This window comes from Mobula birostris, chromosome 7, assembly GCF_030028105.1.
Source record: "Mobula birostris isolate sMobBir1 chromosome 7, sMobBir1.hap1, whole genome shotgun sequence".
Lineage (NCBI taxonomy): Eukaryota > Metazoa > Chordata > Chondrichthyes > Myliobatiformes > Myliobatidae > Mobula > Mobula birostris.
Window position 1 is genome coordinate 15,901,730 of NC_092376.1, and position 14,313 is coordinate 15,916,042.

Genomic DNA, 14,313 nt, shown 5'->3' on the forward strand with positions numbered 1-14,313 from the left:
CAACTCTGCTCTTAAACGCATCTCCCCCATTTCACGTACATCTGCTCTCACTCCATCCTCCCGCCACCCCACTAGGAATAGGGTTCCCCTGGTCCTCACCTACCATCCAACCAGCCTCCGGGTCCAACATATTATTCTCCGTAACTTCCACCACCTCCAACGGGATCCCACCACTAAGCACATCTTTCCCTCCCCCCCTCTCTCTGCATTCCGCAGGGATCGCTCCCTACACAACTCCCTTGTCCATTCGTCCCCCCCATCCCTCCCCACTGATCTCCCTCCTGGCACTTATCCGTGTAAGCGGAACAAGTGCTACACATGCCCTTACACTTCCTCCCTTACTACCATTCAGGGCCCCAAACAGTCCTTCCAGGTGAGGCAACACTTCACCTGTGAGTCGACTGGGGTGATATACTGTGTCTGGTACTCCCGATGTGGCCTTTTATATATTGGCGAGACCCGACGCAGACTGGGAGACCGCTTTGCTGAACATCTACGCTCTGTCCGCCAGAGAAAGCAGGATCTCCCAGTGGCCACACATTTTAATACCACATCCCATTCCCATTCTGACAGGTCCATCCACGGCCTCCTCTACTGTAAAGATGAAGCCACACTCAGGTTGGAGGAACAACACCTTATATTCCGTCTGGGTAGCCTCCAACCTGATGGCATGAACATCGACTTCTCTAACTTCCGCTAAGGCCCCACCTCTCCCTCGTATCCCATCTGTTACTCATTTTTATGCACACATTCTTTCTCTCACTCTCCTTTTTCTCCCTCTGTCCCTCTGAATATACCTCTTGCCCATCCTCTGGGTCCCCCCCCCCTTGTCTTTCTTCCCGGACCTCCTGTCCCATGATCCTCTCGTATCCCCTTTTGCCAATCACCTGTCCAGCTCTTGGCTCTATCCCTCCCCCTCCTGTCTTCTCCTGTCATTTTGGATCTCCCCCTCCCCCTCCAACTTTCAAATCCCTTACTCACTCTTCCTTCAGTTAGTCCTGACGAAGGGTCTCGGCCTGAAACGTCGACTGCACCTCTTCCTACAGATGCTGCCTGGCCTGCTGCGTTCACCAGCAACTTTGATGTGTGTTGCTTGAATTTCCAGCATCTGCAGAATTCCTGTTGTTTGCTTTTATATGGTGACATATATGTGCTTTGATAATAAATTTACATAGAACTTTGAACACCCAATTTTTACAAAGAAGAACACAATTGGAACAAAATTTTGAAAATACAAAGCCTATCTTAGTGCAAAGTGATCAAATTTGTCCGAGTATTGTAGTGTATCACACTCAAATGGGGTGGCATGGTAGCCTAGTGGTTAGCACAACGCTTTACAGTTCCAGCGACTTGGGTTCAATTCTCACCGCTGCCTTTAAGGATGTTCTCCCCATAAGTGTATGCCTTTTCGCCAGGTGCCCTCAGAAATTGTAAATTGCGACCGGCGCAGCTCAAAGGGCTAGAGGGGGTTACTCCGTGCTGTCTCTCAATAAATAAATACAATGCTGGTAGAACTTGGCAGGTCAGGAAGCATTGATGCAGAGGAATAAATAGTTGACATTTTGGGCTGTGAGGAGCATAGAAGGGATAAGAGGGGAGCCGGGATGGAGAATGGAACAAGAGCGAAGGAGGAGGGGAAGAAATTATTGAAAGTTAGAGACCTATGTTTCATGGCTTTAACATCACTCTCTTTCACTCCCTAACCCCACTTTCTCTTTCCCTCTCTCTGCCTCTCTCTCTCTTCCCTCCCTCTCTCTCTCTCCTTTCTCTCTCCCTCTCTGTCTGTCTCTCTGTCTTTCTCTGTGCTCTCATTCATTTATCAAGAAGACAATACTAAAAATTTTGAAATCACTTTGGTAACCCTGACCCCCCCCTATAAGATATGTTCCCTTGAGCCTAATCATTTCTGCCCCACCCTCTCTGCAATTCAAAACCAGTTTGTTTTCTCAATTTCCCAGTCCTGACAAAGGGATTTGGAATTAAGATATAAACTGTTTCTTGTTTACACAGATACTGCCTGCTCATGCTGAGTGTTTCCTGAATTTTCTGGCTTTACTTCTGATTTTTTGCAGCTGTGTACTTTTTTATTTTTATTATCTCTGTTCCGTCACATAAGTGTCCAGATTTATCAATTTCACATTTGCAAGCTGTGCGCTGAAATTCAAAAAGTTTAACTTTGGAGTTACGAGGCTAGAAACATAACCATTCAGAATCAGAAGCAGATTTATCACCCGTTCACAACCAAGAGAAAATCTGCAGATGCTGGATATCCGAGCAACACACAATCAAAATGCTGGAGGAACTCAGCAGGCCAGGCTGCATCTATGCAAAAAAGTACAGTCGATGTTTTGGGCCGAGACCCTTCAGCAGGACTGGAGGAAAAAAGATGAGGAGTAGATTTAAAAGGTGGGGGGAGAGGATGAAGAAGTTCGAGGTGGTGGGGGATAGGAGAAACTAGGATAGGGGAAGGGGTGAAGTAAAGACCTTGGAAGTTGATTGGTGAAAGAGATACAGGGCTGGAGAAGGGAGAGTCTGATAGGAGAGGACAGTAGGCCATGGAAGAAGGAAAAGGGAGAGAGGCACCAGAGGGAGGTAATCGGCAGATAAGGATATAAGGTGAGAGAGGGAAATGGGAGCAGAGAATGGTGAAGGAGAGGTGGGGGGGGGGGGGGTTGAATCATTACCGGAAGTTCGAGAAATCGATGTTCATGCCATCAGGTTGGAGCCTACCCAAACTGAGTATAAGGTGTTGCTCCTCCAACCCGAGTGTGGCCTCGTTGTGACAGTAGAGGAGGCCATGGATTGACATGTCGGAATGGGAATGGGAAGTGGAATTGAAATGGGAGATCTCATTTTTTCTGGTGGATGGAGTGTACACCTCCTCCCTCACTAACATTCAGGGCAACAAATAGTCCTTCCAGGTGAGGTGACACTTCACCTGTGAGTTTGTTGGGGTCACCTACTGTGTCCAGTGCTCCTGGTGTGACCTCCTGTACATCAGTGAGACCCAACGCAGAAACCACTTCACTGAGCACCTCCAACCTGTCCACCAGCAAAATTGGCGCCTCCCGTTGGCCACCCATTTTAATTCCAGTTCTCATTCCCATTCTGACATGTCAGTCCATCGCTTCCTCTACTGTCATGATGAGGCCACACTCAGGTTGGAGGGGCAACACCTTATATTCTGTCTGGGTCGCCTTTAACCTGATAGCATGAACATTGATTTCTCAAACTTCTGATAATGTCGCGCCCCCCCCCCCCCCCTTCACCATTCTCCATTCCCATTTCCCTGTTTCACCTTGTCTCCTTATCTGGCCATCACTCCCCTCTGGTGCTCCTCCCCCTTTTCTTTCTTCCATGGCTTTCTGTCCTCTCCTATCAGATTCCCCCTTCTCTGTATCTCTGCATCTCTTTCACCAATCAGCTTTCCAGCTCTTTACCTCACTGCCCCATCTGCCCCCACCAGTTTCACCTATCACTTTGTGTTTCTTCCTCCCCTCCCCTCACCTTCTAAGTCTGACTCTTTATCTTTTTTCTCCAGTCCTGACGAAGGGTCTTGGCCCAAAACGTCGACTGTACCCTTTCCTATATATGCTGTCTGGCCTTCCTCCAGCATTTTGTGTGTGTTGCTAAGATTTATTATCACTGACTTACATGACATGATCTTGAGTAGCCCAGGCTTTTCCTTTCCAGTCCTGAAGAAGGGTCTCGACCCAAAACAGCAACTGTTTACTCTTTTCCATAGATGTTGCCTGACCTGCTGAGTTCCTCCAGCACTTTGTGTTTGTAGCTTTGCACTTCCAGCATCTGCAGATTTTCTTGTGTTTCTGATGACATGAAATTTTGTGTTTTGTGGCAGCAGTACAGCGCAAAGACATACAAATTCTGTAAATTACAAAAATATGTGGAGTGACATTGGTAAACAGAATGCTGTTGCGATGACAGTGATTAGGGGTTCAGTTCCCACTGTTGTCTGTAAGGAGTTTATACGTTCTCCCCATGACCGTCTGGGTTTCCTACGGGTGCTCCAGTTTCTCCCACAGTCCAAGGACATACCAGTTGATAGGCTAATTGGTCACATGGATGTAATTGGCCAGTGTGGGCTCATTGGGCTGGAGGGCCTTGTTACTGTGCTGTATCGACCGATTAGATGGTGGCGCGCTTGGAAGCAGCAGCTTCTACAGGGCCATCCAATGGTGTTATTGCCTTTTTTAAACATTTTTTTAGGATTGTAAGATGCTGATGGACATCAAGAACTTAAAGTACTGTCGGTGCACCCCATCAGCGAGTGGCTCATTGGTGAAGAAACTGAAGGAACTGGGCTTGGTGTGGACTGTGATGCTGGTGAGTCGTCGGAGTCGGTGCATGAGGGCAGTGTGCTGTTTAACAGTGAGTGATTGCCTTAGTCACTTTTCTTGTGATCACAAGACCCTGTTGGACATTCGTCGTCGTCGTTAGGTCGCATCTGGAATTTCCGGTTGGTGGACGATTTCCCTCCACGCCGCTCTGTTTGGGAAATCGTGTCCTTGGCAGGTTATAGCAGTGGTTTGCCTTTGCCTTCTGCCAGGTGAGTTTAAAGAGATCACCACCTCTCTTCTTGGTACATCCTCTGCTTGCAAAGCAACCATTGTCTTCCAAGGTGGTAGCTCTTCCGCCTTCCCCACCAGTCTCCTGCGGGCTCCGCCGCTGGCCTTCGCTCGTAACCCCGAGCAAGGGACCCTTACCAGGTGCTACCAGCCAGACCTGCCTGGGGCGAATCACAAGGGAAGGGTTGACCTCACCCTTAGGCCAACTTAAGGCCCTCTTGGACATCGGTAATGTAGAACGCTGCAAGTCTGACTTCCTGGTTTATTGGCGAATTGCAGGGGCAGACAACGGGGGGAACTGCGTGGCCACTGGGCCTCAAGCCGCGGTGGTCTACTCCGGTGCGGTTAGTGCTGCCCTCCAGTGTTTACTTGGCAGAAGACAATCTGTATTGTGTTTGACTGCAGACTGCTACAGCACTCATGAATTCAGGGACTTGGGATAGTGCCAAAGGGCTGGTGGGTGGTGCAGGTGCAGGCACACCCAGCCCTGAGACACCAGGTGAGGTAATTTGCTTCCAAACAATTGGTGTATTAATCATCACAGAATATCTCTCTGGTACTTCCTGCTCCCTCCCCCTCCCTTCCCCTTTTCCCCGCCATAATTCCCCTCTCTCGTTCCCCTTCCCACTCTCAGTCTGCAATAGAGACCCATATCAGAATCAGGTTTATCATCACTCTCATAAATCATGATTTTTTTATGGTAGAGTACAGTGCAATACATAAAATTACTACAGTACTGTGCAAAAGTCTTAGGCACCCTAGCTAAATGTATGTTCATGGAACTTTTCCACAGTACTGTATATACATAGATTAATTGTAAGTCTATAAAGTGACACTGGGCACGGGTGTGTCTGTACATAAGGTAACTCTGACAGAAAATGATAAAATAATGGTGGTTGGAGGGGTGAGGAGGGGTAGGTTAGTAGGTGGAGGTGTTGATCAGCTTTACTGTTTGGGGGAAGTAATTGTTTTTGAGTCTGGTGGTCCTGGCATGGATGCTACATAGCCTCCTCCCTGATGGGAGTGGGACAAACAGTCCATGGGCAGGCTGTAAGTGGGACTAGTATAGAGAAGGAAAATGGTCAGCATGCAAATGGTGGGCTGAACTTGAGTTGCTGTTGAACTCTATGACTCTGCAACATTTTGATGGCTGAATTTTGACATGAGGGCAAGGGTTAATTTTTGCAAAGGGTGGGCGTGTGCTACCTGAAAAAATGAGAAACAGCTGCAGGTAAACTGTTGAATGGTGCATTGCCAAATTTACCCAGAATCCCAGAATCCCACAAACGGGAGGCCATCCAAAACTTTACTTACTTACTCAAGCCTATCACCCCCACTGGGGCAGAAGCTGCTGACCGCAGCTCACCAGAGTCCTCTCTCCTGGACCAGTCTTTCAAGCTGTCACCAGCTTCAAAGATCCTTCCTCTCCCAGAAATGAGGTCTTTGGAGCTTCTATTGGCATTTCTGTAGGTCTGGGTTTTTTATGGAATGGGGTTGCTAGCCCCATACCCAATCAAAAACTTTGCTGACAATAGATATGAAATTTTTTAAAAACTACCAATACTAGAAATCTGCTGTGGCTGCTTTGGGCTTCATGTCTGAAGACTCACTTTCATTCTAAATGCTATTTACTTACTTTTATTGTTTGCACGATTTGTTTACCCTCCTCCCTCTGCACATTGGGTGTTTGTCGTACTTCTGTGGGTTCTTTTGGATTGCCTTGGTTGTGGCTGTCCGGAAGGAGCTGAATCGCAAGGTTGTATAATGCCTACGCACTTTGATAATAAATGTACTTTGAACTTTGAACTTTAACATCAGAGAATGCTGCAAAAACTCAGCAGATGAGGCAGCACCTGTGGAAAGAGACACAGTTTAGAGTTTGGGTTCAGGGCACGTAATCAGAACTGGGGAAGAGAGGAAGAAACAGAAAAAAATTAATTACTTGTGAATGGAGTGGGAATAAGTTTGATGGCAATTCTCTGGGGACCAACATAAACTCAATGGGCTGAATATCTTACAAAAATACGTATAAATAAAATAGCATGAGTATTGCAAGTGTTTCAAATTAGGAAACTATAAATACATCAATGATGTCAATAGTCTTTTCACCTGAAGAGGGAGTTACAAGAATAGAAAGTGCTTAAAAATAAAGCACTGCAGATGCCTGAAAACTGAAACAAAATCTTGGAATTACTTAAACATGAGGAAATCTGCTGATGCTGGAAATCCAAAGCAATACACACAAAATGCTGGAGGAACTTAGCACGTCAGGCAGCATCCATGGAAATGAATAAATAGTCGATGTTTTGGGCCAAGTTCCTTCTTCAGGACTGAGAAGGAAGAGGGAAGACGCCATAATAAAAAGGAGGGGAGGGAGGGGATAGAGGCTAGCTGGAAGGTGATAGGTGAAGCCTGAAAGGTTAGGGGCTGGAGAAGAAGGAATCTGATAGGAGAGGACAGTGGACTATAGGAGAAAGGGAAGGAAGAGGGGATCAAGGGGGAGGTAATAGGCAGGTGAGGAGAGGTGAAAGGCCAGAGCAGGGAATAGAGGAAGGGGAAATTGAGGGAATTTATTTATTTATTTTGATTTTTTTGTTGTTGGAAGTACTTAGCAGGTGTGGCAGCAGCTCCAGGGACAGAGAAAAACACAGTTAATGTTTCAGGTCTATGGTCTTGCGTAAGAATTGACAAAGCTTTACGATATATAGAAAGTGGGGAGAGGAGGGAGATCCAGAAGTGAGGGCCTTTGATCATGTGGAAGACTGGATAGGTATACTACTCATGTTGCAAAGTTCCCTCTGCTGTCTGTAAGGAGTGTGCAAGTTCTCCCTGTGATCATCTGTGTTTCCTCCAGGTGCTCCAGTTTCCTCCCACAGTCCAAAGACATACTGGTTAGTAGGTTAATAGTTCATCGTAAATTGTCCCATGATTAGGCTGGAGTTAAATCAGGGGATTACTGGCAGCGCAGCTCGAAGGGCCTATTCCATACCGTACCTCAATGAATAAATAAATAATGAAGCCCAGACATAGTGTGAATGTAGAGTGATTATACAAAATAATGAAGGGAATTTGGAAAAAATGCTCTCTTCTCACTGCTGCTATTGGGAACCAGGTTTAGAAACAGTTATCACCCTTCAACCATCAGGCTCCTGAACCAGCGTAGATAACTTCACTCACCTCAACTCCAAACTGATTGCACAACTTACAGACTCACAAGGACTCTACAATTCATGTTCTCAGTATTCTTTATTTACTTATTTCTCTATTATTATTATTTGCTTTTTTTTTGTATTTGCACAGATTTCCTTATTTTGCACATTGGTTGTTTGACTGTTTTTGTGCAGTTTTTCATTAACTCTTGCATTTCTTCATGCTATTGTGAAAGAAAATGACTCTCAGGGTAACATATACATACCTTAACAATAAACGTACATTAAACGTTGAACTTTGGAATTCTGGAAGGAGATACAGAAATTATCATTTTTCAAATGTTTTCAAACTGCAAAGGCAATATATTATCAGAGTATATATATGTGGCCATATACGACCCTTAGATTCATTGTCTTGCAGGCAGTCACAGCAAATAGAAGAAGCACAATAGAACCAATGAAAGACTGCACCCAACAGGATGGACAAAATCCAATGTGCATATATAAAAAGAAAGCGAATAATAATAATTAATAATAACTTTAAGCAACACACACAAAATGCCAGAGGAACTCAGCAGGCCAGGCAGCATCTATGGAAAAGAGTACCGTCAACATTTCGGGCCAGGACTCCTCATCTTTTTTTCTCCAGTCCTGATGAAGGCTGTTGGTCTGAAACGTCGACTCTTTACTCTTTTCCATAGATGCTGCCCGGCCTGCCGAGCTCCTCCAGCATTTTGTGCGTGTTGCTTGGATTTCCAGCATCTGCAGATATTCTCTTGTTTGTGATTTGAATAATAATTTAAAACCTGCTCCCTAATTTACTGAATCAGATGAGAATTGTGTATCAAATCAGAAACAATGAAACAAGCTATACCTTAACACCAAATATACACGGATGATTTGAAATTATATGCTCCTTCATCAGTTAAGCTGAAGCAAGTAATTCAAATAGTAGAACATATTTTCAAAAGATATAAACATGAACTTTGGCCTGGATAAGTGCAGAACATTAAACATAAAGAAAGGTGCGACAGAACTAAAAGTATACAAAACAGAACAACAGGGTAAATTACAACCAATGGATGAATATGAAGCATAATATGGGATATCAACAAGGAAAGAAAATAGATCATAGCATGATAAAAGAAAAAGAACTTTTGATTGAATTTACTTCAAGACTTAAGAAAATTTGCCAAATAGAGCTCAACAGTAAAAATACAACAAAGACAATAAACACTTTCGCAATACCTACTGTATATTAAGGTATAATATCTTGGTCTGAAACTGATCTTGAAAATTTACAAAGAAAAATAAGAAAAAACTTAAGAAAACATGTACATTTGAATGTGATTCGATCAAAACTACCTAGGATGGGGGGAAGAGAAATAACAGGCATTAACAATGATCTTTCAAGAATCAATAGATTGTACTGGATGACTGGAAAATTGCAAATGTTACTCCGCTATTTAGGAAGGGTGGGAGGCAGCAGGAAGGAAACTATAGACCTGTTGGCCTGACATCAGTGGTTGGAAAGTTGTTGGAATCGATTGTTAGGGATGAGATTATGGAGTCCCTGGAGGCTCATGACAAGATAGGCCAAAGCCAGCATGGTTTCCTGAAAGGAAAATCCTCCCTGACTAACCTACTGCAATTCTTTGAGGAAATTACAAGCAGGGTAGACAAAGGAGATGCAGTAGACATGGTGTACTTGGATTTTCAGAAGGCCTTTGACAAGGTACTGCACATGAGGCTGCTTAGCAAGATACGAGCCCGTGGAATTACAGGGGAGTTACTAGCATGGTTGGAGCATTGGTTGATTGGCAGAAAACGGAGTGAGAACAAAGGGATCCTATTCTGGCTGGCTGCTGGTTATCAGTGGAGTTCCACAGGGGTCGGTGTTGGGACTGCTGCTTTTTATGATGTACGTCAATGATTTGGACTATGGCATTGATGGATTTTTGGCTAAATTTGCCGATGTTACGAAGATAGGTGGAGGAGCGGGCAGTGTTGAGGAAACAGAGAGACTTAGATAGTTTAGGGGAATAGGCAAAGAAGTGGCAAATGAAATACAATGTTGGAAAGTGTATGGTCATGCACTTTGGTGGAAGAAATTCACCAAAGGGAGTACATTCAGATTGGAGGATTGTGACTAGTGGTGTCCCACAAGGATCTGTTCTGGGACCTCTACTTTTCGTGATTTTCATTAATGACCTGGATGTGGGGGTAGAAGGGTGAGTTGGCAAGTTTGCAGATGATACAAAGGTTGGTGGTGTTGTAGATAGTGTAGAGGATTGTCGAAGATTGCAGACGGACATTGATAGGATGCTGAAGTGGGCTGAGAAGTGGCAGATGGAGTTCAACCCGGAGAAGTATGAGGTGGTACACTTTGGAAGGACAAACTCCAAGGCAGAGTACAAAGTAAATGGCAGGATACTTGGTAGTGTGGAGGAGCAGAGGGATCTGGGGGTACATGTCCACAGGTCACTGAAAGTTGCCTCACAAGTAGATAGGGTAGTTAAGAAAACTTATGGGGTGTTAGCTTTCATTAGTTGAGGGATAGAGTTTAAGAGTCGCGATGTAATGATGCAGCTCTATAAAACTCTGATTAGGCCACAATTGGAGAACGGTGTCCAGTTCTGGTCGCCTCACTATAGGAAGGATGTGGAAGCATTGGAAAGGGTACAGAGGAGATTTACCAGGATGCTGCCTGGTTTAGAGAGTATACATTATGATCAGAGATTAAGGGAGCTAGGGCTTTACTCTTTGGAGAGAAGGAGGATGAGGGGAGACATGATAGAGGTGTACAAGATAATAAGAGGAATAGATAGAGTGGATAGCCAGCGCCTCTTCCCCAGGGCACCACTGCTTAATACAAGAGGACATGGCTTTAAGGTAAGGGGTGGGAAGTTCAAGGGGGATATTAGAGGAGGGTTTTTTACTCAGAGAGTAGTTGGTGCGTGGAATGCACTGCCTGAGTCAGTGGTGGAGGCAGATACACTAGTGAAGTTTAAGAGACTACTAGACAGGTATATGGAGGAATTTAAGGTGGGGGGTTATATGGGAGGCAGGGTTTGAGGGTCGGCACAACATTGTGGGCCGAAGGGCCTGTACTGTGCTGTACTATTCTATATTCTATGTTCTATGAAATAAACGGGCAGACTATTATTTAGATGGAGAGAGAATTCAAAATGTAGAGATACAAAGGGACTTGGGAGTCCTTGTGCAGGATACTGGACTTTGACTACAGACCTTTTTCAGTCTTATAGATTTTTATATTCTGTGTTTATTGCCCAATCTTGTTTTATTTGTGTGTGGGAGAGGGGGATTTGGGGATTGATGTGCCTGTTCGGTTTTTGCTCATTTTTTTGTGCAGGGAGGAGGGATTTGGGGGTCAATGATTGTGCTGCAGTTCTTTACTTTCTTGGTTTTGTGGCTACCTGGAGAAGAAGAGTTTCAGAGTTGTATACTTTGATACTAGATGAACCTTTATTGTGGACTGAGAGTGGGAAGGGGGAAGGGGGAATGGTGAAGGGAATCATGGTTGGGAAAAGAGGAAAGGAGAAGGGTGGGAAGGACGACATGATCAATAAACCCTTTGTTTGGAATCAAATGACCTTGCCTGGTGCCTCAGGGCTGGGTGTGTCTGCACCTGCACCACCTACTGCTCCTGGCTCTCCTACTCCGGCACCTGTCCCACACCCCTGCCACAGAGCTCCACCCTCACCATTCCCAATATAACGTGTCAAATATTATTTGACACACTTGGCTCCTGCCAAATTGCCGAACTTGCTCTCCACTCCACTTGCCAAATACAGTGCTGTGCGAAAGCCTTAGGCACCCCACTTATATGTGCCTAAGACATTTGCACCGTATGGCGCTTTGAACATCGAAACATTTAGTGAAATATATCGTTTGCATCAATGACCAACACAGTCTGAGGGTGTGCAGGGGGCTACCCACAAGTGTCACCACACTTCCTGCGCCAAGATAGCATGCTCACAACTCACTAACCCTAACCCACACGTCTTTGGAATTTGGGAGGAAACCAGAGCGCCTGGAGGAAACCCACACAGTCATAGGGAGAACGTGCAGACTGTTTACAGGCAGCAGTGGGAATTGAACCCAGATGTAAAGGGATTGCACTACCACTACACTACCATGTTGTGTTCTATTTTAAAACATTATATAAAGGAAGTGATTGTTCTACAGCCGAGCTTTACCAGGATGTTGCTTGGGATGGGAACGCTTCAGCTGGGAGGAGCGGCTGGTCAGAATAGATTTGATTTTGTCGGAGTGGGGGAGACTGGGAGGTGACCTGATAATGAAAGAGAGGCCTCTGCCAGTCAGGGTCAACAATGCTTGTCGCGTCCTAGCTGTCTAGATACGCAAGGCAGGGCAGTACAATATGGAAAGCAAGATGTTCCCATGTAGCAAGCTCCCCACCCAATGCATCTGATGAACCCAAAGGAACAGCACAGACCGATACCGTTCGGCACCAGCAGCGTTGCAGGAGTTGCCACTGAGTGTTGAACTCAACGTAGGGACTCCAGCTCCGGATGTTTCCCTCGGGGTTTACTCCCAAAGCCTTCCCCTTCAGTGTGCATAGCCACAAGGCAGCGGACGTTTGAGATCAGTGTTCCTTCTCCTAGGTGAACTGCCAACCACGGCTGACGAGCCCCATCTGCCTGAAGTGACTGGTTTTAAGGTGGCAGTAACCCACCTTTGCCCCATCTCTTGTCAGTAGAAACAATTCAAGCAAGCTTAGCAGCTAAGCCACACATGAAGGCCAGGAGCTGGACTTGGTTGGCAGAGGCTAGGTGACATTGCATGCCCCGCTACCTCCTCTGGCAATAACAACCTTAAGGAACCTGGCAGCGGTATATAAAATTATGAGGGGTTCAGATGCAGTAGATTGTCGAAAATATTTACCCATTGCAGAAACATTTAAAATGAGAGAGTTTAGAGAAACTTGGTCAATGGGACTAAGCAGGATAATAGTCTAGCATGGAGGAGATGGCCTGTTTCTGTGCTGTTGTACTCTATGACTTAGAGGGCAGAGGATTAGTTTAAGGAGTAATTCTTGAAGAATATATCTCACAATGCTCTGAACACATCATCAGTGATGTAACCTGAGGTCCTCAGGCGCTTCGGGTCTTTCAACGTCAGACACCCTCGGCCAGGTGGTCCAGCTGTGGTTGATCCTATGTGCTGCAGATCCCCATGGACTTGCTTTCTTCAACCAGAGTCACCCTGAGGCTTTCTCCGCTGCCTCAGTGATGATGCCATTGGCTCTCTGCCTCCAACATGATGCCCAGTATACTGAGGGCTCTGTGAAGAGACTGCCCAGTGAAGCCCCGGCAGCCCACTTGTAAGAGTTTTACATGGGATCTGAGGACGAACATATTCTTGATTGGAAGATGGACGCCACTCTCTCGGTGACATAATCTCACAAAATTCAAAACTTATCCGATACAATAGACGGAATAGACAGCTGGTATCCTTTTTCCTGAGGGCCAAAATGTCTAATGCTATTGGGCGTGTATTTTAAGGGGAGAGGGTAAAGTTGAAAGGAGATGTGCAGGTCAGGCCTTCATTACACAGTGTTGGGGGCCTGGAATGGGGTGGTGGTGGAGGCAGATACAATAAAGGTGTTTAGAAGATCTTACCATGGGCACATGAATGTTGCAGAGAATGGGGGAATATACAGTAGACCATGTGCAGGCAGAAGGGATTATTTAATTGGGCATCATTACTTAGTTAGGATCTATTCCATGGGCCAAAGGGCCTGTTCCTGTTCTATGTTCTATCTAGATGCACACTAAAATTACCAATGCTTAGAAAGTGCCGGACCAAGTCAAAGTGTGTGTACACCTGTACACCTACATGTTAATGCAAATATCTAATCCGCCAATTATGTGGCAGCAACTCAATGCACAAAAGCATGAGGGTATGTTTAAGAAGTTCAGTTGTTGCTGTTCAGATCAAGAATCAGAAAGGGGAAGAAAAGTGATCTAAGTGACATTGACCATGGAATGATTGTTGGTGCCAGAAGGGGAGGTTTGAGTATTTCAGAAAATGCAGGCCTCTTGGAATTTTCATGCACAGCAGTCTCTAGAGTTTACAGAGAATGGTGTAAACCAGCAGAAGAGAAACATGCAGTGAGCAGCAGTTCTGTGGGCAAAAATGCCTTGTTAATGAGAAAGGTCAGAGGAGAATGGCCAGATTGGTTCAAGCTCATAGGAAAGTGACAGTAACTCAAATAACCATGCGTTACAACAAAAGTCCATCTTTAAATGCACAATGTGTTAAACCTTGAAGTGGATGGGCCAAAGGACAGCAGAAGACCACAGTGGATTCCACTCCTGTACCCAAAAAAGTGGACACATAGTGTATGTTACCATATACAACCTTGAGATTCATTTTCTTGTTGGTGTTTACAGGGAAGTCAAGAAGTACAATAGAATTTACACAAGGACTGATAAACAACCAATGTGCAAAAGACAACAAATTATGCAAAAAAAAATACTGAGGACATGGTCATAACAAGTCCTTGAAAGTGAGCCTGTCAGTTGCAGAAT

The 14,313-nt window shown here is 45.2% G+C and overlaps 1 long non-coding RNA gene across 1 annotated transcript in view; it reads right to left on the minus strand.

Moving 5' to 3' along the window:
• LOC140200024 (uncharacterized) overlaps positions 1 to 14,313 on the minus strand; it is a 61,105-nt gene that overhangs the window by 44,114 nt on the left and 2,678 nt on the right. Inside the window, exon 2 of the long non-coding RNA XR_011886547.1 lies at positions 6,223 to 6,439. This is a non-coding gene — a long non-coding RNA (uncharacterized lncRNA). The remainder of the gene's footprint in view (positions 1 to 6,222; positions 6,440 to 14,313) is intronic.